General features: G+C 41.9%; 17 non-coding genes across 17 annotated transcripts; 6 read left to right on the forward strand and 11 right to left on the reverse strand.

Annotated features, from left to right (window-relative positions):
• Nucleotides 1–6,146: 6,146 nt before the first annotated feature.
• On the reverse strand, nt 6,147–6,219 carry Trnak-cuu (transfer RNA lysine (anticodon CUU)). The gene has a single exon. It is a non-coding gene; the product is annotated as a tRNA-Lys (tRNA).
• A 137-nt stretch (nt 6,220–6,356) lies between these two features.
• On the forward strand, nt 6,357–6,428 carry Trnap-agg (transfer RNA proline (anticodon AGG)). Its single transcript has one exon. It is a non-coding gene; the product is annotated as a tRNA-Pro (tRNA).
• Nucleotides 6,429–9,904: 3,476 nt separating this feature from the next.
• On the reverse strand, nt 9,905–9,977 carry Trnak-cuu (transfer RNA lysine (anticodon CUU)). The gene has a single exon. It is a non-coding gene; the product is annotated as a tRNA-Lys (tRNA).
• A 137-nt stretch (nt 9,978–10,114) lies between these two features.
• Nucleotides 10,115–10,186, forward strand: Trnap-agg (transfer RNA proline (anticodon AGG)). The gene has a single exon. It is a non-coding gene; the product is annotated as a tRNA-Pro (tRNA).
• A 340-nt stretch (nt 10,187–10,526) lies between these two features.
• On the reverse strand, nt 10,527–10,599 carry Trnak-uuu (transfer RNA lysine (anticodon UUU)). Its single transcript has one exon. It is a non-coding gene; the product is annotated as a tRNA-Lys (tRNA).
• Nucleotides 10,600–15,134: 4,535 nt separating this feature from the next.
• On the reverse strand, nt 15,135–15,207 carry Trnak-cuu (transfer RNA lysine (anticodon CUU)). Its single transcript has one exon. It is a non-coding gene; the product is annotated as a tRNA-Lys (tRNA).
• Nucleotides 15,208–15,976: 769 nt separating this feature from the next.
• On the reverse strand, nt 15,977–16,049 carry Trnak-cuu (transfer RNA lysine (anticodon CUU)). Its single transcript has one exon. It is a non-coding gene; the product is annotated as a tRNA-Lys (tRNA).
• A 769-nt stretch (nt 16,050–16,818) lies between these two features.
• On the reverse strand, nt 16,819–16,891 carry Trnak-cuu (transfer RNA lysine (anticodon CUU)). Its single transcript has one exon. It is a non-coding gene; the product is annotated as a tRNA-Lys (tRNA).
• Nucleotides 16,892–17,028: 137 nt separating this feature from the next.
• On the forward strand, nt 17,029–17,100 carry Trnap-agg (transfer RNA proline (anticodon AGG)). The gene has a single exon. It is a non-coding gene; the product is annotated as a tRNA-Pro (tRNA).
• A 2,132-nt stretch (nt 17,101–19,232) lies between these two features.
• On the reverse strand, nt 19,233–19,305 carry Trnak-cuu (transfer RNA lysine (anticodon CUU)). The gene has a single exon. It is a non-coding gene; the product is annotated as a tRNA-Lys (tRNA).
• A 769-nt stretch (nt 19,306–20,074) lies between these two features.
• On the reverse strand, nt 20,075–20,147 carry Trnak-cuu (transfer RNA lysine (anticodon CUU)). The gene has a single exon. It is a non-coding gene; the product is annotated as a tRNA-Lys (tRNA).
• Nucleotides 20,148–20,284: 137 nt separating this feature from the next.
• On the forward strand, nt 20,285–20,356 carry Trnap-agg (transfer RNA proline (anticodon AGG)). The gene has a single exon. It is a non-coding gene; the product is annotated as a tRNA-Pro (tRNA).
• A 3,485-nt stretch (nt 20,357–23,841) lies between these two features.
• Trnak-cuu (transfer RNA lysine (anticodon CUU)) lies at nt 23,842–23,914 on the reverse strand. The gene has a single exon. It is a non-coding gene; the product is annotated as a tRNA-Lys (tRNA).
• Nucleotides 23,915–24,051: 137 nt separating this feature from the next.
• Nucleotides 24,052–24,123, forward strand: Trnap-agg (transfer RNA proline (anticodon AGG)). Its single transcript has one exon. It is a non-coding gene; the product is annotated as a tRNA-Pro (tRNA).
• Nucleotides 24,124–25,410: 1,287 nt separating this feature from the next.
• Trnak-cuu (transfer RNA lysine (anticodon CUU)) lies at nt 25,411–25,483 on the reverse strand. The gene has a single exon. It is a non-coding gene; the product is annotated as a tRNA-Lys (tRNA).
• A 769-nt stretch (nt 25,484–26,252) lies between these two features.
• Nucleotides 26,253–26,325, reverse strand: Trnak-cuu (transfer RNA lysine (anticodon CUU)). Its single transcript has one exon. It is a non-coding gene; the product is annotated as a tRNA-Lys (tRNA).
• A 137-nt stretch (nt 26,326–26,462) lies between these two features.
• On the forward strand, nt 26,463–26,534 carry Trnap-agg (transfer RNA proline (anticodon AGG)). Its single transcript has one exon. It is a non-coding gene; the product is annotated as a tRNA-Pro (tRNA).
• Nucleotides 26,535–27,823: the final 1,289 nt, after the last annotated feature.

Raw genomic sequence — 27,823 nt, forward strand, 5'->3', positions numbered from 1 at the left:
GCGCAAGCCAGGCGCACAAGGTTGCAGTCGACACAAAATGCGACAACCTTCCAAGCAATACACATCACACAGGCGTGAACATACGACAATGGCAAAGGATCGAACTTTCTGGTTAAAACAATTCTTGTTTATACGTGCAATTGACACATCGGCTCCTATTGTGACATCATAACACACATGGACGATAGACTTCATAGGACAAGGATTGAGTCAAGTTATATATACCAGAAAATTTATCGGTTTGTTGTGTTGACCGCTACTGTACAGAAACTTCGTTGGAAGAAAGGACTTAGTTTAAAGTGAATTTGAATGCTTCAATAACGTATAATGCAAGTCACATGTAAAGACGTTAAATTACGTTGGTGGTACGCAGACTTACAAAAGGGGGCCGTGACTACGAAAAGGTTAAGAACCCAGGTTTAGGTGGTACGCAACAATAAAAAAAATTGTCAAGTGGTACGCGATCCGTACAAGTTTGAGAAACACTGGTCTAGGGGTATGATTCTCGCTTTGGGTGCGAGAGGTCCCGGGTTCAAATCCCGGACGAGCCCTTCTAGAACACTTTTGGTCGCAACGTACAAGTACATTTTAAATGACTGGGTAATCGATACACGTCTGTCTTATATTGTACGCTTCCGTGCCTTACAATCAAATCTATCATTTGAAAAAACAAACCAAAAAATAAATGCGTGAACGCAAGGTTTCTTACTTCGATCTTTGAACAGTTTGTTTGTTACATGCAATATAATTGCCACTTAAACAAAATGTTGTCTTCCTGTCAAATGCTTTGGTACAAGCCATGCCAAACACTTGAAAAGAATTCCAAATCAGCTAGTTTGCCTGATTTACAAATCTGTCTCATCCAATCTAATACTTCGCACAAACTATCGCCCAACGTGGGGCTCGAAGCCACGACCGTTGTACTAAGAGTCCAACGCTCTAGCGACTGAGCTAGCTGGGCGCACAAGGTTGCAGTCGACTCAAAATGCGTAAACCTTCCAAGCAATACACATCACATAGGTGTGAACATACGACAATGGCAAAGGTTCGAACTTTCTGATTTGAACAAGCCTTATTGTATACATGCAGTTAACACATCGGCACGTTGGTCTAGGGCAGTAGTTCTCAAACTGTGCGTCGCGACGCCCTGGTGCGTCGTTTCAATCTTCCAAGGGCGTCACAGAATAGTTTCGTTTCGTGGCTATTTGTTGTTGTATCAATAAACACAGCTTTACTAACAAGTTTCCTCAATAACTTTTATTTCCTGGTGCGTCGCAAGTCCAGAAAACTTTTCCAGGGGCGTCGCAACAACTAAAAGTTTGAGAACCACTGGTCTAGGGGTATGATTCTCCCTTCTATAACACTTTTTGTCGCAACGTACATGTACATTTTAAATGACTGGGTTATCGATACACGTCTGTCTTATATCGTACGCTTCCGTGACTTACGATTAAATCTATCATTTGAAAAAACAAACCAACAATTAAATGCGTGAACGCAAGGTTTCTTACTTCGATCTTTGAACAGTTTGTTTGTTACATGCAATATAATTGCCACTTGAACAAAATGTTGTCTTCGTGTCAAATGCTTTGGTACAAGCCATGCCAAACACTTGAAAAGAGTCCAACGCTCTACCGACTGAGGTAGCCGGGCGCACAAGGTTGCAGTCGACTCAAAATGCGTAAACCTTCCAAGCAATACACATCACATAGGTGTGAACATACGACAATGGCAAAGGTTCGAACTTTCTGTTTTGAACAATCCTTATGTATACATGCAGTTAACACATCGGCTCGTTGGTCCAGGCGTATGATTCTCGCTTTGGGTGCGAGTAGTCTCGGGTTTAAATCCCGGACGAGCCCTTCTAGAACACTTTTGGTCGCAACGTACAAGTACATTTTAAATGACTGGGTAATCGATACACGTCTGTCTTATATTGTACGCTTCCGTGCCTTACAATCAAATCTATCATTTGAAAAAACAAACCAACAATTAAATGCGTGAACGCAAGGTTTCTCACTTCGATCTTTGAACAGTTTGTTTGTTTCATGCAATATAATTGCCACTTAAACAAAATGTTGTCTTCGTGTCAAATGCTTTTGGTACAAGCCTTGCCAAACTCTTGAAAAGAATTCCAAATCAGCTAGTTTGCCTGATTTACAAATCTGTCTCATCCAATCTAATACTTCGCACAAACTATCCCCCAACGTTGGGGCTCGAACCCACGACCGTTGGACTAAGAGTCCAACGCTCTACCGACTGAGCTAGCCGGGCGCACAAGGTTGCAGTCGACTCAAAATGCGTAAACCTTCCAAGCAATACACATCACATAGGTGTGAACATACGACAATGGCAAAGGTTCGAACTTTCTGTTTTGAACAAGCCTTATGTATACATACAGTTAACACATCGGCTCGTTGGTCTAGGGCAGTAGTTCTCAAACTGTGCGTCGCGACGCCCTGGTGCGTCGTTTCAATCTTCCAAGGGCGTCACAGAATAGTTTCGTTTCGTGGCTTTTTGTTGTTGTATCAATAAACACAGCTTTAATAACAAGTTTCCTCAATAACTTTTATTTCCTTGTGCGTCGCAAGTCCAGAAAACATTTCCAGGGGCGTCGCAACAACAAAAAGTTTGAGAACCACTGGTCTAGGGGTATGATTCTCGCTTAGGGTTCGAGAGGTCCCGGGTTCAAATCCCGGACGAGCCCTTCTATAACACTTTTGGTCGCAACGTACAAGTACATTTTAAATGACTGGGTTATCGATACACGTCTGTCTTATATCGTACGCTTCCTTGCCTAACAATCAAATCTATCATTTGAAAAAACAAACCAACAATTAAATGCGTGAACGCAAGGTTTCTTACTTCGATCTTTGAACAGTTTGTTTGTTCAATGCAATATAATTGCCACTTAAACAAAATGTTGTCTTTGTGTCAAATGCTTTGGTACAAATCATGCCAAACAATTCAAAAAAAGCCAAATCAGCCACTTTATCGGAACTGCAAATTTTTCTTATCCAATCTAATACTTCGCACAAACTATCGCCCAACGTGGGGCTCGAACCCACGACCGTTGGATTAAGAGTCCAACGCTCTACCGACTGCGCAAGCCAGGCGCACAAGGTTGCAGTCGACACAAAATGCGACAACCTTCCAAGCAATACACATCACACAGGCGTGAACATACGACAATGGCAAAGGATCGAACTTTCTGGTTAAAACAATTCTTGTTTATACGTGCAATTGACACATCGGCTCCTATTGTGACATCATAACACACATGGACGATAGACTTCATAGGACAAGGATTGAGTCAAGTTATATATACCAGAAAATTTATCGGTTTGTTGTGTTGACCGCTACTGTACAGAAACTTCGTTGGAAGAAAGGACTTAGTTTAAAGTGAATTTGAATGCTTCAATAACGTATAATGCAAGTCACATGTAAAGACGTTAAATTACGTTGGTGGTACGCAGACTTACAAAAGGGGGCCGTGACTACGAAAAGGTTAAGAACCCAGGTTTAGGTGGTACGCAACAATAAAAAAAATTGTCAAGTGGTACGCGATCCGTACAAGTTTGAGAAACACTGGTCTAGGGGTATGATTCTCGCTTTGGGTGCGAGAGGTCCCGGGTTCAAATCCCGGACGAGCCCTTCTAGAACACTTTTGGTCGCAACGTACAAGTACATTTTAAATGACTGGGTAATCGATACACGTCTGTCTTATATTGTACGCTTCCGTGCCTTACAATCAAATCTATCATTTGAAAAAACAAACCAAAAAATAAATGCGTGAACGCAAGGTTTCTTACTTCGATCTTTGAACAGTTTGTTTGTTACATGCAATATAATTGCCACTTAAACAAAATGTTGTCTTCCTGTCAAATGCTTTGGTACAAGCCATGCCAAACACTTGAAAAGAATTCCAAATCAGCTAGTTTGCCTGATTTACAAATCTGTCTCATCCAATCTAATACTTCGCACAAACTATCGCCCAACGTGGGGCTCGAAGCCACGACCGTTGTACTAAGAGTCCAACGCTCTAGCGACTGAGCTAGCTGGGCGCACAAGGTTGCAGTCGACTCAAAATGCGTAAACCTTCCAAGCAATACACATCACATAGGTGTGAACATACGACAATGGCAAAGGTTCGAACTTTCTGATTTGAACAAGCCTTATTGTATACATGCAGTTAACACATCGGCACGTTGGTCTAGGGCAGTAGTTCTCAAACTGTGCGTCGCGACGCCCTGGTGCGTCGTTTCAATCTTCCAAGGGCGTCACAGAATAGTTTCGTTTCGTGGCTATTTGTTGTTGTATCAATAAACACAGCTTTACTAACAAGTTTCCTCAATAACTTTTATTTCCTGGTGCGTCGCAAGTCCAGAAAACTTTTCCAGGGGCGTCGCAACAACTAAAAGTTTGAGAACCACTGGTCTAGGGGTATGATTCTCCCTTCTATAACACTTTTTGTCGCAACGTACATGTACATTTTAAATGACTGGGTTATCGATACACGTCTGTCTTATATCGTACGCTTCCGTGACTTACGATTAAATCTATCATTTGAAAAAACAAACCAACAATTAAATGCGTGAACGCAAGGTTTCTTACTTCGATCTTTGAACAGTTTGTTTGTTACATGCAATATAATTGCCACTTGAACAAAATGTTGTCTTCGTGTCAAATGCTTTGGTACAAGCCATGCCAAACACTTGAAAAGAGTCCAACGCTCTACCGACTGAGGTAGCCGGGCGCACAAGGTTGCAGTCGACTCAAAATGCGTAAACCTTCCAAGCAATACACATCACATAGGTGTGAACATACGACAATGGCAAAGGTTCGAACTTTCTGTTTTGAACAATCCTTATGTATACATGCAGTTAACACATCGGCTCGTTGGTCCAGGCGTATGATTCTCGCTTTGGGTGCGAGTAGTCTCGGGTTTAAATCCCGGACGAGCCCTTCTAGAACACTTTTGGTCGCAACGTACAAGTACATTTTAAATGACTGGGTAATCGATACACGTCTGTCTTATATTGTACGCTTCCGTGCCTTACAATCAAATCTATCATTTGAAAAAACAAACCAACAATTAAATGCGTGAACGCAAGGTTTCTCACTTCGATCTTTGAACAGTTTGTTTGTTTCATGCAATATAATTGCCACTTAAACAAAATGTTGTCTTCGTGTCAAATGCTTTTGGTACAAGCCTTGCCAAACTCTTGAAAAGAATTCCAAATCAGCTAGTTTGCCTGATTTACAAATCTGTCTCATCCAATCTAATACTTCGCACAAACTATCCCCCAACGTTGGGGCTCGAACCCACGACCGTTGGACTAAGAGTCCAACGCTCTACCGACTGAGCTAGCCGGGCGCACAAGGTTGCAGTCGACTCAAAATGCGTAAACCTTCCAAGCAATACACATCACATAGGTGTGAACATACGACAATGGCAAAGGTTCGAACTTTCTGTTTTGAACAAGCCTTATGTATACATACAGTTAACACATCGGCTCGTTGGTCTAGGGCAGTAGTTCTCAAACTGTGCGTCGCGACGCCCTGGTGCGTCGTTTCAATCTTCCAAGGGCGTCACAGAATAGTTTCGTTTCGTGGCTTTTTGTTGTTGTATCAATAAACACAGCTTTAATAACAAGTTTCCTCAATAACTTTTATTTCCTTGTGCGTCGCAAGTCCAGAAAACATTTCCAGGGGCGTCGCAACAACAAAAAGTTTGAGAACCACTGGTCTAGGGGTATGATTCTCGCTTAGGGTTCGAGAGGTCCCGGGTTCAAATCCCGGACGAGCCCTTCTATAACACTTTTGGTCGCAACGTACAAGTACATTTTAAATGACTGGGTTATCGATACACGTCTGTCTTATATCGTACGCTTCCTTGCCTAACAATCAAATTTATCATTTGAAAAAACAAACCAACAATTAAATGCGTGAACGCAAGTTTTCTTACTTCGATCTTTGAACAGTTTGTTTGTTCAATGCAATATAATTGCCACTTAAACAAAATGTTGTCTTTGTGTCAAATGCTTTGGTACAAATCATGCCAAACAATTCAAAAAAAGCCAAATCAGCCACTTTATCGGAACTGCAAATTTTTCTTATCCAATCTAATACTTCGCACAAACTATCGCCCAACGTGGGGCTCGAACCCACGACCGTTGGATTAAGAGTCCAACGCTCTACCGACTGAGCTAGCCGGGCGCACAAGGTTGCAGTCGACTCAAAATGCGTAAACCTTCCAAGCAATACACATCACATAGGTGTGAACATACGACAATGGCAAAGGTTCGAACTTTCTGTTTTGAACAAGCCTTATGTATACATGCAGTTAACACATCGGCTCGTTGGTCTAGGGGTATGATTCTCGCTTAGGGTGCGAGAGGTCCCGGGTTCAAATCCCGGACGAGCCCTTCTGTAACACTTTTGGTCGCAACGTACAAGTACATTTTAAATGACTGGGTTATCGAAACAATCTGTCTTATATCGCACGCTTCCATTTGTTAGAATCAAATCTATCATTTGAAAAAAAAACCGAACAAACAATTAAATGCGTGAACGCAACGTTTGTTACTTTGATCTTTGAACAGTTTGTTTGTTACATGCAATATAATTGCCACTTAAACAAAATGTTGTCTTCGTGTCAAATGCTTTGGTACAAGCCATGCCAAACACTTGAAAAGAATTCCAAATCAGCTAGTTTGCCTGATTTACAAATCTGTCTCATTCAATCTAATACTTCGCACAAACTATCGCCCAACGTGGGGCTCGAACCCACGACCGTTGGATTAAGAGTCCAACGCTCTACCGACTGCGCAAGCCAGGCGCACAAGGTTGCAGTCGACACAAAATGCGACAACCTTCCAAGCAATACACATCACACAGGCGTGAACATACGATAATGGCAAAGGATCGAACTTTCTGGTTAAAACAATTCTTGTTTATACGTTCAGTTGACACATCGGCTCCTATTGTGACATCATAACACACATGGACGATAGACTTCATAGGACAAGGATTGAGTCAAGTTATATATACCAGAAAATTTATCGGTTTGTTGTGTTGACCGCTACTGTACAGAAACTTCGTTGGAAGAAAGGACTTAGTTTAAAGTGAATTTGAATGCTTCAATAACGTATAATGCAAGTCACATGTAAAGACGTTAAATTACGTTGGTGGTACGCAGACTTACAAAAGGGGGCCGTGACTACGAAAAGGTTAAGAACCCAGGTTTAGGTGGTACGCAACAATAAAAAAAATTGTCAAGTGGTACGCGATCCGTACAAGTTTGAGAAACACTGGTCTAGGGGTATGATTCTCGCTTTGGGTGCGAGAGGTCCCGGGTTCAAATCCCGGACGAGCCCTTCTATAACACTTTTGGTCGCAACGTACAAGTACATTTTAAATGACTGGGTAATCGATACACGTCTGTCTTATATTGTACGCTTCCGTACCTTACAATCAAATCTATCATTTGAAAAAACAAACCAAAAAATAAATGCGTGAACGCAAGGTTTCTTACTTCGATCTTTGAACAGTTTGTTTGTTACATGCAATATAATTGCCACTTAAACAAAATGTTGTCTTCCTGTCAAATGCTTTGGTACAAGCCATGCCAAACACTTGAAAAGAATTCCAAATCAGCTAGTTTGCCTGATTTACAAATCTGTCTCATCCAATCTAATACTTCGCACAAACTATCGCCCAACGTGGGGCTCGAAGCCACGACCGTTGTAATAAGAGTCCAACGCTCTAGCGACTGAGCTAGCTGGGCGCACAAGGTTGCAGTCGACTCAAAATGCGTAAACCTTCCAAGCAATACACATCACATAGGTGTGAACATACGACAATGGCAAAGGTTCGAACTTTCTGATTTGAACAAGCCTTATTGTATACATGCAGTTAACACATCGGCACGTTGGTCTAGGGCAGTAGTTCTCAAACTGTGCGTCGCGACGCCCTGGTGCGTCGTTTCAATCTTCCAAGGGCGTCACAGAATAGTTTCGTTTCGTGGCTATTTGTTGTTGTATCAATAAACACAGCTTTACTAACAAGTTTCCTCAATAACTTTTATTTCCTGGTGCGTCGCAAGTCCAGAAAACTTTTCCAGGGGCGTCGCAACAACTAAAAGTTTGAGAACCACTGGTCTAGGGGTATGATTCTCGCTTAGGGTGCGAGAGGTCCCGGATTCAAATCCCGGACGAGCCCTTCTATAACACTTTTTGTCGCAACGTACATGTACATTTTAAATGACTGGGTTATCGATACACGTCTGTCTTATATCGTACGCTTCCGTGACTTACGATTAAATCTATCATTTGAAAAAAACAAACCAACAATTAAATGCGTGAACGCAAGGTTTCTTACTTCGATCTTTGAACAGTTTGTTTGTTACATGCAATATAATTGCCACTTGAACAAAATGTTGTCTTCGTGTCAAATGCTTTGGTACAAGCCATGCCAAACACTTGAAAAGAGTCCAACGCTCTACCGACTGAGCTAGCCGGGCGCACAAGGTTGCAGTCGACTCAAAATGCGTAAACCTTCCAAGCAATACACATCACATAGGTGTGAACATACGACAATGGCAAAGGTTCGAACTTTCTGTTTTGAACAATCCTTATGTATACATGCAGTTAACACATCGGCTCGTTGGTCCAGGCGTATGATTCTCGCTTTGGGTGCGAGTAGTCTCGGGTTCAAATCCCGGACGAGCCCTTCTAGAACACTTTTGGTCGCAACGTACAAGTACATTTTAAATGACTGGGTAATCGATACACGTCTGTCTTATATTGTACGCTTCCGTGCCTTACAATCAAATCTATCATTTGAAAAAACAAACCAACAATTAAATGCGTGAACGCAAGGTTTCTCACTTCGATCTTTGAACAGTTTGTTTGTTACATGCAATATAATTGCCACTTAAACAAAATGTTGTCTTCGTGTCAAATGCTTTGGTACAAGCCTTGCCAAACTCTTGAAAAGAATTCCAAATCAGCTAGTTTGCCTGATTTACAAATCTGTCTCATCCAATCTAATACTTCGCACAAACTATCCCCCAACGTGGGGCTCGAACCCACGACTAAGAGTCCAACGCTCTACCGACTGAGCTAGCCGGGCGCACAAGGTTGCAGTCGACTCAAAATGCGTAAACCTTCCAAGCAATACACATCACATAGGTGTGAACATACGACAATGGCAAAGGTTCGAACTTTCTGTTTTGAACAAGCCTTATGTATACATACAGTTAACACATCGGCTCGTTGGTCTAGGGCAGTAGTTCTCAAACTGTGCGTCGCGACGCCCTGGTGCGTCGTTTCAATCTTCCAAGGGCGTCACAGAATAGTTTCGTTTCGTGGCTTTTTGTTGTTGTATCAATAAACACAGCTTTAATAACAAGTTTCCTCAATAACTTTTATTTCCTTGTGCGTCGCAAGTCCAGAAAACATTTCCAGGGGCGTCGCAACAACAAAAAGTTTGAGAACCACTGGTCTAGGGGTATGATTCTCGCTTAGGGTTCGAGAGGTCCCGGGTTCAAATCCCGGACGAGCCCTTCTATAACACTTTTGGTCGCAACGTACAAGTACATTTTAAATGACTGGGTTATCGATACACGTCTGTCTTATATCGTACGCTTCCTTGCCTAACAATCAAATCTATCATTTGAAAAAACAAACCAACAATTAAATGCGTGAACGCAAGGTTTCTTACTTCGATCTTTGAACAGTTTGTTTGTTCAATGCAATATAATTGCCACTTAAACAAAATGTTGTCTTTGTGTCAAATGCTTTGGTACAAATCATGCCAAACAATTGAAAAAAAGCCAAATCAGCCACTTTATCGGAACTGCAAATTTTTCTTATCCAATCTAATACTTCGCACAAACTATCGCCCAACGTGGGGCTCGAACCCACGACCGTTGGATTAAGAGTCCAACGCTCTACCGACTGAGCTAGCCGGGCGCACAAGGTTGCAGTCGACTCAAAATGCGTAAACCTTCCAAGCAATACACATCACATAGGTGTGAACATACGACAATGGCAAAGGTTCGAACTTTCTGTTTTGAACAAGCCTTATGTATACATGCAGTTAACACATCGGCTCGTTGGTCTAGGGGTATGATTCTCGCTTAGGGTGCGAGAGGTCCCGGGTTCAAATCCCGGACGAGCCCTTCTGTAACACTTTTGGTCGCAACGTACAAGTACATTTTAAATGACTGGGTTATCGAAACAATCTGTCTTATATCGCACGCTTCCATTTGTTAGAATCAAATCTATCATTTGAAAAAAAAAACGAACAAACAATTAAATGCGTGAACGCAACGTTTGTTACTTTGATCTTTGAACAGTTTGTTTGTTACATGCAATATAATTGCCACTTAAACAAAATGTTGTCTTCGTGTCAAATGCTTTGGTACAAGCCATGCCAAACACTTGAAAAGAATTCCAAATCAGCTAGTTTGCCTGATTTACAAATCTGTCTCATTCAATCTAATACTTCGCACAAACTATCGCCCAACGTGGGGCTCGAACCCACGACCGTTGGATTAAAAGTCCAACGCTCTACCGACTGCGCAAGCCAGGCGCACAAGGTTGCAGTCGACACAAAATGCGACAACCTTCCAAGCAATACACATCACACAGGCGTGAACATACGATAATGGCAAAGGATCGAACTTTCTGGTTAAAACAATTCTTGTTTATACGTTCAGTTGACACATCGGCTCCTATTGTGACATCATAACACACATGGACGATAGACTTCATAGGACAAGGATTGAGTCAAGTTATATATACCAGAAAATTTATCGGTTTGTTGTGTTGACCGCTACTGTACAGAAACTTCGTTGGAAGAAAGGACTTAGTTTAAAGTGAATTTGAATGCTTCAATAACGTATAATGCAAGTCACATGTAAAGACGTTAAATTACGTTGGTGGTACGCAGACTTACAAAAGGGGGCCGTGACTACGAAAAGGTTAAGAACCCAGGTTTAGGTGGTACGCAACAATAAAAAAAATTGTCAAGTGGTACGCGATCCGTACAAGTTTGAGAAACACTGGTCTAGGGGTATGATTCTCGCTTTGGGTGCGAGAGGTCCCGGGTTCAAATCCCGGACGAGCCCTTCTAGAACACTTTTGGTCGCAACGTACAAGTACATTTTAAATGACTGGGTAATCGATACACGTCTGTCTTATATTGTACGCTTCCGTACCTTACAATCAAATCTATCATTTGAAAAAACAAACCAAAAAATAAATGCGTGAACGCAAGGTTTCTTACTTCGATCTTTGAACAGTTTGTTTGTTACATGCAATATAATTGCCACTTAAACAAAATGTTGTCTTCCTGTCAAATGCTTTGGTACAAGCCATGCCAAACACTTGAAAAGAATTCCAAATCAGCTAGTTTGCCTGATTTACAAATCTGTCTCATCCAATCTAATACTTCGCACAAACTATCGCCCAACGTGGGGCTCGAAGCCACGACCGTTGTACTAAGAGTCCAACGCTCTAGCGACTGAGCTAGCTGGGCGCACAAGGTTGCAGTCGACTCAAAATGCGTAAACCTTCCAAGCAATACACATCACATAGGTGTGAACATACGACAATGGCAAAGGTTCGAACTTTCTGATTTGAACAAGCCTTATTGTATACATGCAGTTAACACATCGGCACGTTGGTCTAGGGCAGTAGTTCTCAAACTGTGCGTCGCGATGCCCTGGTGCGTCGTTTCAATCTTCCAAGGGCGTCACAGAATAGTTTCGTTTCGTGGCTATTTGTTGTTGTATCAATAAACACAGCTTTACTAACAAGTTTCCTCAATAACTTTTATTTCCTGGTGCGTCGCAAGTCCAGAAAACTTTTCCAGGGGCGTCGCAACAACTAAAAGTTTGAGAACCACTGGTCTAGGGGTATGATTCTCGCTTAGGGTGCGAGAGGTCCCGGATTCAAATCCCGGACGAGCCCTTCTATAACACTTTTTGTCGCAACGTACATGTACATTTTAAATGACTGGGTTATCGATACACGTCTGTCTTATATCGTACGCTTCCGTGACTTACGATTAAATCTATCATTTGAAAAAAACAAACCAACAATTAAATGCGTGAACGCAAGGTTTCTTACTTCGATCTTTGAACAGTTTGTTTGTTACATGCAATATAATTGCCACTTGAACAAAATGTTGTCTTCGTGTCAAATGCTTTGGTACAAGCCATGCCAAACACTTGAAAAGAGTCCAACGCTCTACCGACTGAGCTAGCCGGGCGCACAAGGTTGCAGTCGACTCAAAATGCGTAAACCTTCCAAGCAATACACATCACATAGGTGTGAACATACGACAATGGCAAAGGTTCGAACTTTCTGTTTTGAACAATCCTTATGTATACATGCAGTTAACACATCGGCTCGTTGGTCCAGGCGTATGATTCTCGCTTTGGGTGCGAGTAGTCTCGGGTTCAAATCCCGGACGAGCCCTTCTAGAACACTTTTGGTCGCAACGTACAAGTACATTTTAAATGACTGGGTTATCGAAACAATCTGTCTTATATCGCACGCTTCCATTTGTTAGAATCAAATCTATCATTTGAAAAAAAAAAACGAACAAACAATTAAATGCGTGAACGCAACGTTTGTTACTTTGATCTTTGAACAGTTCGTTTGTTACATGCAATATAATTGCCACTTAAACAAAATGTTGTCTTCGTGTCAAATGCTTTGGTACAAGCCATGCCAAACACTTGAAAAGAATTCCAAATCAGCTAGTTTGCCTGATTTACAAATCTGTCTCATTCAATCTAATACTTCGCACAAACTATCGCCCAACGTGGGGCTCGAACCCACGACCGTTGGATTAAGAGTCCAACGCTCTACCGACTGCGCAAGCCAGGCGCACAAGGTTGCAGTCGACACAAAATGCGACAACCTTCCAAGCAATACACATCACACAGGCGTGAACATACGATAATGGCAAAGGATCGAACTTTCTGGTTAAAACAATTCTTGTTTATACGTTCAGTTGACACATCGGCTCCTATTGTGACATCATAACACACATGGACGATAGACTTCATAGGACAAGGATTGAGTCAAGTTATATATACCAGAAAATTTATCGGTTTGTTGTGTTGACCGCTACTGTACAGAAACTTCGTTGGAAGAAAGGACTTAGTTTAAAGTGAATTTGAATGCTTCAATAACGTATAATGCAAGTCACATGTAAAGACGTTAAATTACGTTGGTGGTACGCAGACTTACAAAAGGGGGCCGTGACTACGAAAAGGTTAAGAACCCAGGTTTAGGTGGTACGCAACAATAAAAAAAATTGTCAAGTGGTACGCGATCCGTACAAGTTTGAGAAACACTGGTCTAGGGGTATGATTCTCGCTTTGGGTGCGAGAGGTCCCGGGTTCAAATCCCGGACGAGCCCTTCTATAACACTTTTGGTCGCAACGTACAAGTACATTTTAAATGACTGGGTAATCGATACACGTCTGTCTTATATTGTACGCTTCCGTACCTTACAATCAAATCTATCATTTGAAAAAACAAACCAAAAAATAAATGCGTGAACGCAAGGTTTCTTACTTCGATCTTTGAACAGTTTGTTTGTTACATGCAATATAATTGCCACTTAAACAAAATGTTGTCTTCCTGTCAAATGCTTTGGTACAAGCCATGCCAAACACTTGAAAAGAATTCCAAATCAGCTAGTTTGCCTGATTTACAAATCTGTCTCATCCAATCTAATACTTCGCACAAACTATCGCCCAACGTGGGGCTCGAAGCCACGACCGTTGTACTAAGAGTCCAACGCTCTAGCGACTGAGCTAGCTGGGCGCACAAGGTTGCAGTCGACTCAAAATGCGTAAACCTTCCAAGCAATACACATCACATAGGTGTGAACATACGACAATGGCAAAGGTTCGAACTTTCTGATTTGAACAAGCCTTATTGTATACATGCAGTTAACACATCGGCACGTTGGTCTAGGGCAGTAGTTCTCAAACTGTGCGTCGCGACGCCCTGGTGCGTCGTTTCAATCTTCCAAGGGCGTCACAGAATAGTTTCGTTTCGTGGCTATTTGTTGTTGTATCAATAAACACAGCTTTACTAACAAGTTTCCTCAATAACTTTTATTTCCTGGTGCGTCGCAAGTCCAGAAAACTTTTCCAGGGGCGTCGCAACAACTAAAAGTTTGAGAACCACTGGTCTAGGGGTATGATTCTCGCTTAGGGTGCGAGAGGTCCCGGATTCAAATCCCGGACGAGCCCTTCTATAACACTTTTTGTCGCAACGTACATGTACATTTTAAATGACTGGGTTATCGATACACGTCTGTCTTATATCGTACGCTTCCGTGACTTACGATTAAATCTATCATTTGAAAAAAACAAACCAACAATTAAATGCGTGAACGCAAGGTTTCTTACTTCGATCTTTGAACAGTTTGTTTGTTACATGCAATATAATTGCCACTTGAACAAAATGTTGTCTTCGTGTCAAATGCTTTGGTACAAGCCATGCCAAACACTTGAAAAGAGTCCAACGCTCTACCGACTGAGCTAGCCGGGCGCACAAGGTTGCAGTCGACTCAAAATGCGTAAACCTTCCAAGCAATACACAACACATAGGTGTGAACATACGACAATGGCAAAGGTTCGAACTTTCTGTTTTGAACAATCCTTATGTATACATGCAGTTAACACATCGGCTCGTTGGTCCAGGCGTATGATTCTCGCTTTGGGTGCGAGTAGTCTCGGGTTCAAATCCCGGACGAGCCCTTCTAGAACACTTTTGGTCGCAACGTACAAGTACATTTTAAATGACTGGGTAATCGATACACGTCTGTCTTATATTGTACGCTTCCGTGCCTTACAATCAAATCTATCATTTGAAAAAACAAACCAACAATTAAATGCGTGAACGCAAGGTTTCTCACTTCGATCTTTGAACAGTTTGTTTGTTACATGCAATATAATTGCCACTTAAACAAAATGTTGTCTTCGTGTCAAATGCTTTGGTACAAGCCTTGCCAAACTCTTGAAAAGAATTCCAAATCAGCTAGTTTGCCTGATTTACAAATCTGTCTCATCCAATCTAATACTTCGCACAAACTATCCCCCAACGTGGGGCTCGAACCCACGACCGTTGGACTAAGAGTCCAACGCTCTACCGACTGAGCTAGCCGGGCGCACAAGGTTGCAGTCGACTCAAAATGCGTAAACCTTCCAAGCAATACACATCACATAGGTGTGAACATACGACAATGGCAAAGGTTCGAACTTTCTGTTTTGAACAAGCCTTATGTATACATACAGTTAACACATCGGCTCGTTGGTCTAGGGCAGTAGTTCTCAAACTGTGCGTCGCGACGCCCTGGTGCGTCGTTTCAATCTTCCAAGGGCGTCACAGAATAGTTTCGTTTCGTGGCTTTTTGTTGTTGTATCAATAAACACAGCTTTAATAACAAGTTTCCTCAATAACTTTTATTTCCTTGTGCGTCGCAAGTCCAGAAAACATTTCCAGGGGCGTCGCAACAACAAAAAGTTTGAGAACCACTGGTCTAGGGGTATGATTCTCGCTTAGGGTGCGAGAGGTCCCGGGTTCAAATCCCGGACGAGCCCTTCTATAACACTTTTGGTCGCAACGTACAAGTACATTTTAAATGACTGGGTTATCGATACACGTCTGTCTTATATCGTACGCTTCCTTGCCTAACAATCAAATCTATCATTTGAAAAAACAAACCAACAATTAAATGCGTGAACGCAAGGTTTCTTACTTCGATCTTTGAACAGTTTGTTTGTTCAATGCAATATAATTGCCACTTAAACAAAATGTTGTCTTTGTGTCAAATGCTTTGGTACAAATCATGCCAAACAATTCAAAAAAAGCCAAATCAGCCACTTTATCGGAACTGCAAATTTTTCTTATCCAATCTAATACTTCGCACAAACTATCGCCCAACGTGGGGCTCGAACCCACGACCGTTGGATTAAGAGTCCAACGCTCTACCGACTGAGCTAGCCGGGCGCACAAGGTTGCAGTCGACTCAAAATGCGTAAACCTTCCAAGCAATACACATCACATAGGTGTGAACATACGACAATGGCAAAGGTTCGAACTTTCTGTTTTGAACAAGCCTTATGTATACATACAGTTAACACATCGGCTCGTTGGTCTAGGGCAGTAGTTCTCAAACTGTGCGTCGCGACGCCCTGGTGCGTCGTTTCAATCTTCCAAGGGCGTCACAGAATAGTTTCGTTTCGTGGCTTTTTGTTGTTGTATCAATAAACACAGCTTTAATAACAAGTTTCCTCAATAACTTTTATTTCCTTGTGCGTCGCAAGTCCAGAAAACATTTCCAGGGGCGTCGCAACAACAAAAAGTTTGAGAACCACTGGTCTAGGGGTATGATTCTCGCTTAGGGTTCGAGAGGTCCCGGGTTCAAATCCCGGACGAGCCCTTCTATAACACTTTTGGTCGCAACGTACAAGTACATTTTAAATGACTGGGTTATCGATACACGTCTGTCTTATATCGTACGCTTCCTTGCCTAACAATCAAATCTATCATTTGAAAAAACAAACCAACAATTAAATGCGTGAACGCAAGGTTTCTTACTTCGATCTTTGAACAGTTTGTTTGTTCAATGCAATATAATTGCCACTTAAACAAAATGTTGTCTTTGTGTCAAATGCTTTGGTACAAATCATGCCAAACAATTCAAAAAAAGCCAAATCAGCCACTTTATCGGAACTGCAAATTTTTCTTATCCAATCTAATACTTCGCACAAACTATCGCCCAACGTGGGGCTCGAACCCACGACCGTTGGATTAAGAGTCCAACGCTCTACCGACTGAGCTAGCCGGGCGCACAAGGTTGCAGTCGACTCAAAATGGGTAAACCTTCCAAGCAATACACATCACATAGGTGTGAACATACGACAATGGCAAAGGTTCGAACTTTCTGTTTTGAACAAGCCTTATGTATACATGCAGTTAACACATCGGCTCGTTGGTCTAGGGGTATGATTCTCGCTTAGGGTGCGAGAGGTCCCGGGTTCAAATCCCGGACGAGCCCTTCTGTAACACTTTTGGTCGCAACGTACAAGTACATTTTAAATGACTGGGTTATCGAAACAATCTGTCTTATATCGCACGCTTCCATTTGTTAGAATCAAATCTATCATTTGAAAAAAAAAACGAACAAACAATTTAATGCGTGAACGCAACGTTTGTTACTTTGATCTTTGAACAGTTTGTTTGTTACATGCAATATAATTGCCACTTAAACAAAATGTTGTCTTCGTGTCAAATGCTTTGGTACAAGCCATGCCAAACACTTGAAAAGAATTCCAAATCAGCTAGTTTGCCTGATTTACAAATCTGTCTCATTCAATCTAATACTTCGCACAAACTATCGCCCAACGTGGGGCTCGAACCCACGACCGTTGGATTAAGAGTCCAACGCTCTACCGACTGCGCAAGCCAGGCGCACAAGGTTGCAGTCGACACAAAATGCGACAACCTTCCAAGCAATACACATCACACAGGCGTGAACATACGATAATGGCAAAGGATCGAACTTTCTGGTTAAAACAATTCTTGTTTATACGTTCAGTTGACACATCGGCTCCTATTGTGACATCATAACACACATGGACGATAGACTTCATAGGACAAGGATTGAGTCAAGTTATATATACCAGAAAATTTATCGGTTTGTTGTGTTGACCGCTACTGTACAGAAACTTCGTTGGAAGAAAGGACTTAGTTTAAAGTGAATTTGAATGCTTCAATAACGTATAATGCAAGTCACATGTAAAGACGTTAAATTACGTTGGTGGTACGCAGACTTACAAAAGGGGGCCGTGACTACGAAAAGGTTAAGAACCCAGGTTTAGGTGGTACGCAACAATAAAAAAAATTGTCAAGTGGTACGCGATCCGTACAAGTTTGAGAAACACTGGTCTAGGGGTATGATTCTCGCTTTGGGTGCGAGAGGTCCCGGGTTCAAATCCCGGACGAGCCCTTCTAGAACACTTTTGGTCGCAACGTACAAGTACATTTTAAATGACTGGGTAATCGATACACGTCTGTCTTATATTGTACGCTTCCGTACCTTACAATCAAATCTATCATTTGAAAAAACAAACCAAAAAATAAATGCGTGAACGCAAGGTTTCTTACTTCGATCTTTGAACAGTTTGTTTGTTACATGCAATATAATTGCCACTTAAACAAAATGTTGTCTTCCTGTCAAATGCTTTGGTACAAGCCATGCCAAACACTTGAAAAGAATTCCAAATCAGCTAGTTTGCCTGATTTACAAATCTGTCTCATCCAATCTAATACTTCGCACAAACTATCGCCCAACGTGGGGCTCGAAGCCACGACCGTTGTACTAAGAGTCCAACGCTCTACCGACTGAGCTAGCCGGGCGCACAAGGTTGCAGTCGACTCAAAATGCGTAAACCTTCCAAGCAATACACATCACATAGGTGTGAACATACGACAATGGCAAAGGTTCGAACTTTCTGTTTTGAACAAGCCTTATTGTATACATGCAGTTAACACATCGGCACGTTGGTCTAGGGCAGTAGTTCTCAAACTGTGCGTCGCGACGCCCTGGTGCGTCGTTTCAATCTTCCAAGGGCGTCACAGAATAGTTTCGTTTCGTGGCTATTTGTTGTTGTATCAATAAACACAGCTTTACTAACAAGTTTCCTCAATAACTTTTATTTCCTGGTGTGTCGCAAGTCCAGAAAACTTTTCCAGGGGCGTCGCAACAACTAAAAGTTTGAGAACCACTGGTCTAGGGGTATGATTCTCGCTTAGGGTGCGAGAGGTCCCGGATTCAAATCCCGGACGAGCCCTTCTATAACACTTTTTGTCGCAACGTACATGTACATTTTAAATGACTGGGTTATCGATACACGTCTGTCTTATATCGTACGCTTCCGTGACTTACGATTAAATCTATCATTTGAAAAAAACAAACCAACAATTAAATGCGTGAACGCAAGGTTTCTTACTTCGATCTTTGAACAGTTTGTTTGTTACATGCAATATAATTGCCACTTGAACAAAATGTTGTCTTCGTGTCAAATGCTTTGGTACAAGCCATGCCAAACAATTCAAAAAAAGCCAAATCAGCCACTTTATCGGAACTGCAAATTTTTCTTATCCAATCTAATACTTCGCACAAACTATCGCCCAACGTGGGGCTCGAACCCACGACCGTTGGATTAAGAGTCCAACGCTCTACCGACTGAGCTAGCCGGGCGCACAAGGTTGCAGTCGACTCAAAATGCGTAAACCTTCCAAGCAATACACATCACATAGGTGTGAACATACGACAATGGCAAAGGTTCGAACTTTCTGTTTTGAACAAGCCTTATGTATACATACAGTTAACACATCGGCTCGTTGGTCTAGGGCAGTAGTTCTCAAACTGTGCGTCGCGACGCCCTGGTGCGTCGTTTCAATCTTCCAAGGGCGTCACAGAATAGTTTCGTTTCGTGGCTTTTTGTTGTTGTATCAATAAACACAGCTTTAATAACAAGTTTCCTCAATAACTTTTATTTCCTTGTGCGTCGCAAGTCCAGAAAACATTTCCAGGGGCGTCGCAACAACAAAAAGTTTGAGAACCACTGGTCTAGGGGTATGATTCTCGCTTAGGGTTCGAGAGGTCCCGGGTTCAAATCCCGGACGAGCCCTTCTATAACACTTTTGGTCGCAACGTACAAGTACATTTTAAATGACTGGGTTATCGATACACGTCTGTCTTATATCGTACGCTTCCTTGCCTAACAATCAAATCTATCATTTGAAAAAACAAACCAACAATTAAATGCGTGAACGCAAGGTTTCTTACTTCGATCTTTGAACAGTTTGTTTGTTCAATGCAATATAATTGCCACTTAAACAAAATGTTGTCTTTGTGTCAAATGCTTTGGTACAAATCATGCCAAACAATTCAAAAAAAGCCAAATCAGCCACTTTATCGGAACTGCAAATTTTTCTTATCCAATCTAATACTTCGCACAAACTATCGCCCAACGTGGGGCTCGAACCCACGACCGTTGGATTAAGAGTCCAACGCTCTACCGACTGAGCTAGCCGGGCGCACAAGGTTGCAGTCGACTCAAAATGCGTAAACCTTCCAAGCAATACACATCACATAGGTGTGAACATACGACAATGGCAAAGGTTCGAACTTTCTGTTTTGAACAAGCCTTATGTATACATGCAGTTAACACATCGGCTCGTTGGTCTAGGGGTATGATTCTCGCTTAGGGTGCGAGAGGTCCCGGGTTCAAATCCCGGACGAGCCCTTCTGTAACACTTTTGGTCGCAACGTACAAGTACATTTTAAATGACTGGGTTATCGAAACAATCTGTCTTATATCGCACGCTTCCATTTGTTAGAATCAAATCTATCATTTGAAAAAAAAAAACGAACAAACAATTTAATGCGTGAACGCAACGTTTGTTACTTTGATCTTTGAACAGTTTGTTTGTTACATGCAATATAATTGCCACTTAAACAAAATGTTGTCTTCGTGTCAAATGCTTTGGTACAAGCCATGCCAAACACTTGAAAAGAATTCCAAATCAGCTAGTTTGCCTGATTTACAAATCTGTCTCATTCAATCTAATACTTCGCACAAACTATCGCCCAACGTGGGGCTCGAACCCACGACCGTTGGATTAAGAGTCCAACGCTCTACCGACTGCGCAAGCCAGGCGCACAAGGTTGCAGTCGACACAAAATGCGACAACCTTCCAAGCAATACACATCACACAGGCGTGAACATACGATAATGGCAAAGGATCGAACTTTCTGGTTAAAACAATTCTTGTTTATACGTTCAGTTGACACATCGGCTCCTATTGTGACATCATAACACACATGGACGATAGACTTCATAGGACAAGGATTGAGTCAAGTTATATATACCAGAAAATTTATCGGTTTGTTGTGTTGACCGCTACTGTACAGAAACTTCGTTGGAAGAAAGGACTTAGTTTAAAGTGAATTTGAATGCTTCAATAACGTATAATGCAAGTCACATGTAAAGACGTTAAATTACGTTGGTGGTACGCAGACTTACAAAAGGGGGCCGTGACTACGAAAAGGTTAAGAACCCAGGTTTAGGTGGTACGCAACAATAAAAAAAATTGTCAAGTGGTACGCGATCCGTACAAGTTTGAGAAACACTGGTCTAGGGGTATGATTCTCGCTTTGGGTGCGAGAGGTCCCGGGTTCAAATCCCGGACGAGCCCTTCTAGAACACTTTTGGTCGCAACGTACAAGTACATTTTAAATGACTGGGTAATCGATACACGTCTGTCTTATATTGTACGCTTCCGTACCTTACAATCAAATCTATCATTTGAAAAAACAAACCAAAAAATAAATGCGTGAACGCAAGGTTTCTTACTTCGATCTTTGAACAGTTTGTTTGTTACATGCAATATAATTGCCACTTAAACAAAATGTTGTCTTCCTGTCAAATGCTTTGGTACAAGCCATGCCAAACACTTGAAAAGAATTCCAAATCAGCTAGTTTGCCTGATTTACAAATCTGTCTCATCCAATCTAATACTTCGCACAAACTATCGCCCAACGTGGGGCTCGAAGCCACGACCGTTGTACTAAGAGTCCAACGCTCTAGCGACTGAGCTAGCTGGGCGCACAAGGTTGCAGTCGACTCAAAATGCGTAAACCTTCCAAGCAATACACATCACATAGGTGTGAACATACGACAATGGCAAAGGTTCGAACTTTCTGATTTGAACAAGCCTTATTGTATACATGCAGTTAACACATCGGCACGTTGGTCTAGGGCAGTAGTTCTCAAACTGTGCGTCGCGACGCCCTGGTGCGTCGTTTCAATCTTCCAAGGGCGTCACAGAATAGTTTCGTTTCGTGGCTATTTGTTGTTGTATCAATAAACACAGCTTTACTAACAAGTTTCCTCAATAACTTTTATTTCCTGGTGCGTCGCAAGTCCAGAAAACTTTTCCAGGGGCGTCGCAACAACTAAAAGTTTGAGAACCACTGGTCTAGGGGTATGATTCTCGCTTAGGGTGCGAGAGGTCCCGGATTCAAATCCCGGACGAGCCCTTCTATAACACTTTTTGTCGCAACGTACATGTACATTTTAAATGACTGGGTTATCGATACACGTCTGTCTTATATCGTACGCTTCCGTGACTTACGATTAAATCTATCATTTGAAAAAAACAAACCAACAATTAAATGCGTGAACGCAAGGTTTCTTACTTCGATCTTTGAACAGTTTGTTTGTTACATGCAATATAATTGCCACTTGAACAAAATGTTGTCTTCGTGTCAAATGCTTTGGTACAAGCCATGCCAAACACTTGAAAAGAGTCCAACGCTCTACCGACTGAGCTAGCCGGGCGCACAAGGTTGCAGTCGACTCAAAATGCGTAAACCTTCCAAGCAATACACATCACATAGGTGTGAACATACGACAATGGCAAAGGTTCGAACTTTCTGTTTTGAACAATCCTTATGTATACATGCAGTTAACACATCGGCTCGTTGGTCCAGGCGTATGATTCTCGCTTTGGGTGCGAGTAGTCTCGGGTTCAAATCCCGGACGAGCCCTTCTAGAACACTTTTGGTCGCAACGTACAAGTACATTTTAAATGACTGGGTAATCGATACACGTCTGTCTTATATTGTACGCTTCCGTGCCTTACAATCAAATCTATCATTTGAAAAAACAAACCAACAATTAAATGCGTGAACGCAAGGTTTCTCACTTCGATCTTTGAACAGTTTGTTTGTTACATGCAATATAATTGCCACTTAAACAAAATGTTGTCTTCGTGTCAAATGCTTTGGTACAAGCCTTGCCAAACTCTTGAAAAGAATTCCAAATCAGCTAGTTTGCCTGATTTACAAATCTGTCTCATCCAATCTAATACTTCGCACAAACTATCCCCCAACGTGGGGCTCTAACCCACGACCGTTGGACTAAGAGTCCAACGCTCTACCGACTGAGCTAGCCGGGCGCACAAGGTTGCAGTCGACTCAAAATGCGTAAACCTTCCAAGCAATACACATCACATAGGTGTGAACATACGACAATGGCAAAGGTTCGAACTTTCTGTTTTGAACAAGCCTTATGTATACATACAGTTAACACATCGGCTCGTTGGTCTAGGGCAGTAGTTCTCAAACTGTGCGTCGCGACGCCCTGGTGCGTCGTTTCAATCTTCCAAGGGCGTCACAGAATAGTTTCGTTTCGTGGCTTTTTGTTGTTGTATCAATAAACACAGCTTTAATAACAAGTTTCCTCAATAACTTTTATTTCCTTGTGCGTCGCAAGTCCAGAAAACATTTCCAGGGGCGTCGCAACAACAAAAAGTTTGAGAACCACTGGTCTAGGGGTATGATTCTCGCTTAGGGTTCGAGAGGTCCCGGGTTCAAATCCCGGACGAGCCCTTCTATAACACTTTTGGTCGCAACGTACAAGTACATTTTAAATGACTGGGTTATCGATACACGTCTGTCTTATATCGTACGCTTCCTTGCCTAACAATCAAATCTATCATTTGAAAAAACAAACCAACAATTAAATGCGTGAACGCAAGGTTTCTTACTTCGATCTTTGAACAGTTTGTTTGTTCAATGCAATATAATTGCCACTTAAACAAAATGTTGTCTTTGTGTCAAATGCTTTGGTACAAATCATGCCAAACAATTCAAAAAAAGCCAAATCAGCCACTTTATCGGAACTGCAAATTTTTCTTATCCAATCTAATACTTCGCACAAACTATCGCCCAACGTGGGGCTCGAACCCACGACCGTTGGATTAAGAGTCCAACGCTCTACCGACTGAGCTAGCCGGGCGCACAAGGTTGCAGTCGACTCAAAATGCGTAAACCTTCCAAGCAATACACATCACATAGGTGTGAACATACGACAATGGCAAAGGTTCGAACTTTCTGTTTTGAACAAGCCTTATGTATACATGCAGTTAACACATCGGCTCGTTGGTCTAGGGGTATGATTCTCGCTTAGGGTGCGAGAGGTCCCGGGTTCAAATCCCGGACGAGCCCTTCTGTAACACTTTTGGTCGCAACGTACAAGTACATTTTAAATGACTGGGTTATCGAAACAATCTGTCTTATATCGCACGCTTCCATTTGTTAGAATCAAATCTATCATTTGAAAAAAAAACGAACAAACAATTAAATGCGTGAACGCAACGTTTGTTACTTTGATCTTTGAACAGTTTGTTTGTTACATGCAATATAATTGCCACTTAAACAAAATGTTGTCTTCGTGTCAAATGCTTTGGTACAAGCCATGCCAAACACTTGAAAAGAATTCCAAATCAGCTAGTTTGCCTGATTTACAAATCTGTCTCATTCAATCTAATACTTCGCACAAACTATCGCCCAACGTGGGGCTCGAACCCACGACCGTTGGATTAAGAGTCCAACGCTCTACCGACTGCGCAAGCCAGGCGCACAAGGTTGCAGTCGACACAAAATGCGACAACCTTCCAAGCAATACACATCACACAGGCGTGAACATACGATAATGGCAAAGGATCGAACTTTCTGGTTAAAACAATTCTTGTTTATACGTTCAGTTGACACATCGGCTCCTATTGTGACATCATAACACACATGGACGATAGACTTCATAGGACAAGGATTGAGTCAAGTTATATATACCAGAAAATTTATCGGTTTGTTGTGTTGACCGCTACTGTACAGAAACTTCGTTGGAAGAAAGGACTTAGTTTAAAGTGAATTTGAATGCTTCAATAACGTATAATGCAAGTCACATGTAAAGACGTTAAATTACGTTGGTGGTACGCAGACTTACAAAAGGGGGCCGTGACTACGAAAAGGTTAAGAACCCAGGTTTAGGTGGTACGCAACAATAAAAAAAATTGTCAAGTGGTACGCGATCCGTACAAGTTTGAGAAACACTGGTCTAGGGGTATGATTCTCGCTTTGGGTGCGAGAGGTCCCGGGTTCAAATCCCGGACGAGCCCTTCTAGAACACTTTTGGTCGCAACGTACAAGTACATTTTAAATGACTGGGTAATCGATACACGTCTGTCTTATATTGTACGCTTCCGTACCTTACAATCAAATCTATCATTTGAAAAAACAAACCAAAAAATAAATGCGTGAACGCAAGGTTTCTTACTTCGATCTTTGAACAGTTTGTTTGTTACATGCAATATAATTGCCACTTAAACAAAATGTTGTCTTCCTGTCAAATGCTTTGGTACAAGCCTTGCCAAACTCTTGAAAAGAATTCCAAATCAGCTAGTTTGCCTGATTTACAAATCTGTCTCATCCAATCTAATACTTCGCACAAACTATCCCCCAACGTGGGGCTCGAACCCACGACCGTTGGACTAAGAGTCCAACGCTCTACCGACTGAGCTAGCCGGGCGCACAAGGTTGCAGTCGACTCAAAATGCGTAAACCTTCCAAGCAATACACATCACATAGGTGTGAACATACGACAATGGCAAAGGTTCGAACTTTCTGTTTTGAACAAGCCTTATGTATACATACAGTTAACACATCGGCTCGTTGGTCTAGGGCAGTAGTTCTCAAACTGTGCGTCGCGACGCCCTGGTGCGTCGTTTCAATCTTCCAAGGGCGTCACAGAATAGTTTCGTTTCGTGGCTTTTTGTTGTTGTATCAATAAACACAGCTTTAATAACAAGTTTCCTCAATAACTTTTATTTCCTTGTGCGTCGCAAGTCCAGAAAACATTTCCAGGGGCGTCGCAACAACAAAAAGTTTGAGAACCACTGGTCTAGGGGTATGATTCTCGCTTAGGGTTCGAGAGGTCCCGGGTTCAAATCCCGGACGAGCCCTTCTATAACACTTTTGGTCGCAACGTACAAGTACATTTTAAATGACTGGGTTATCGATACACGTCTGTCTTATATCGTACGCTTCCTTGCCTAACAATCAAATCTATCATTTGAAAAAACAAACCAACAATTAAATGCGTGAACGCAAGGTTTCTTACTTCGATCTTTGAACAGTTTGTTTGTTCAATGCAATATAATTGCCACTTAAACAAAATGTTGTCTTTGTGTCAAATGCTTTGGTACAAATCATGCCAAACAATTCAAAAAAAGCCAAATCAGCCACTTTATCGGAACTGCAAATTTTTCTTATCCAATCTAATACTTCGCACAAACTATCGCCCAACGTGGGGCTCGAACCCACGACCGTTGGATTAAGAGTCCAACGCTCTACCGACTGAGCTAGCCGGGCGCACAAGGTTGCAGTCGACTCAAAATGCGTAAACCTTCCAAGCAATACACATCACATAGGTGTGAACATACGACAATGGCAAAGGTTCGAACTTTCTGTTTTGAACAAGCCTTATGTATACATGCAGTTAACACATCGGCTCGTTGGTCTAGGGGTATGATTCTCGCTTAGGGTGCGAGAGGTCCCGGGTTCAAATCCCGGACGAGCCCTTCTGTAACACTTTTGGTCGCAACGTACAAGTACATTTTAAATGACTGGGTTATCGAAACAATCTGTCTTATATCGCACGCTTCCATTTGTTAGAATCAAATCTATCATTTGAAAAAAAAAACGAACAAACAATTAAATGCGTGAACGCAACGTTTGTTACTTTGATCTTTGAACAGTTTGTTTGTTACATGCAATATAATTGCCACTTAAACAAAATGTTGTCTTCGTGTCAAATGCTTTGGTACAAGCCATGCCAAACACTTGAAAAGAATTCCAAATCAGCTAGTTTGCCTGATTTACAAATCTGTCTCATTCAATCTAATACTTCGCACAAACTATCGCCCAACGTGGGGCTCGAACCCACGACCGTTGGATTAAGAGTCCAACGCTCTACCGACTGCGCAAGCCAGGCGCACAAGGTTGCAGTCGACACAAAATGCGACAACCTTCCAAGCAATACACATCACACAGGCGTGAACATACGATAATGGCAAAGGATCGAACTTTCTGGTTAAAACAATTCTTGTTTATACGTTCAGTTGACACATCGGCTCCTATTGTGACATCATAACACACATGGACGATAGACTTCATAGGACAAGGATTGAGTCAAGTTATATATACCAGAAAATTTATCGGTTTGTTGTGTTGACCGCTACTGTACAGAAACTTCGTTGGAAGAAAGGACTTAGTTTAAAGTGAATTTGAATGCTTCAATAACGTATAATGCAAGTCACATGTAAAGACGTTAAATTACGTTGGTGGTACGCAGACTTACAAAAGGGGGCCGTGACTACGAAAAGGTTAAGAACCCAGGTTTAGGTGGTACGCAACAATAAAAAAAATTGTCAAGTGGTACGCGATCCGTACAAGTTTGAGAAACACTGGTCTAGGGGTATGATTCTCGCTTTGGGTGCGAGAGGTCCCGGGTTCAAATCCCGGACGAGCCCTTCTATAACACTTTTGGTCGCAACGTACAAGTACATTTTAAATGACTGGGTAATCGATACACGTCTGTCTTATATTGTACGCTTCCGTACCTTACAATCAAATCTATCATTTGAAAAAACAAACCAAAAAATAAATGCGTGAACGCAAGGTTTCTTACTTCGATCTTTGAACAGTTTGTTTGTTACATGCAATATAATTGCCACTTAAAAAAATGTTGTCTTCCTGTCAAATGCTTTGGTACAAGCCATGCCAAACACTTGAAAAGAATTCCAAATCAGCTAGTTTGCCTGATTTACAAATCTGTCTCATCCAATCTAATACTTCGCACAAACTATCG

Source organism: Phallusia mammillata, chromosome 4, assembly GCF_965637545.1.
Source record: "Phallusia mammillata chromosome 4, kaPhaMamm4.hap1.1, whole genome shotgun sequence".
Classification (NCBI taxonomy): Eukaryota; Metazoa; Chordata; class Ascidiacea; order Phlebobranchia; family Ascidiidae; genus Phallusia; species Phallusia mammillata.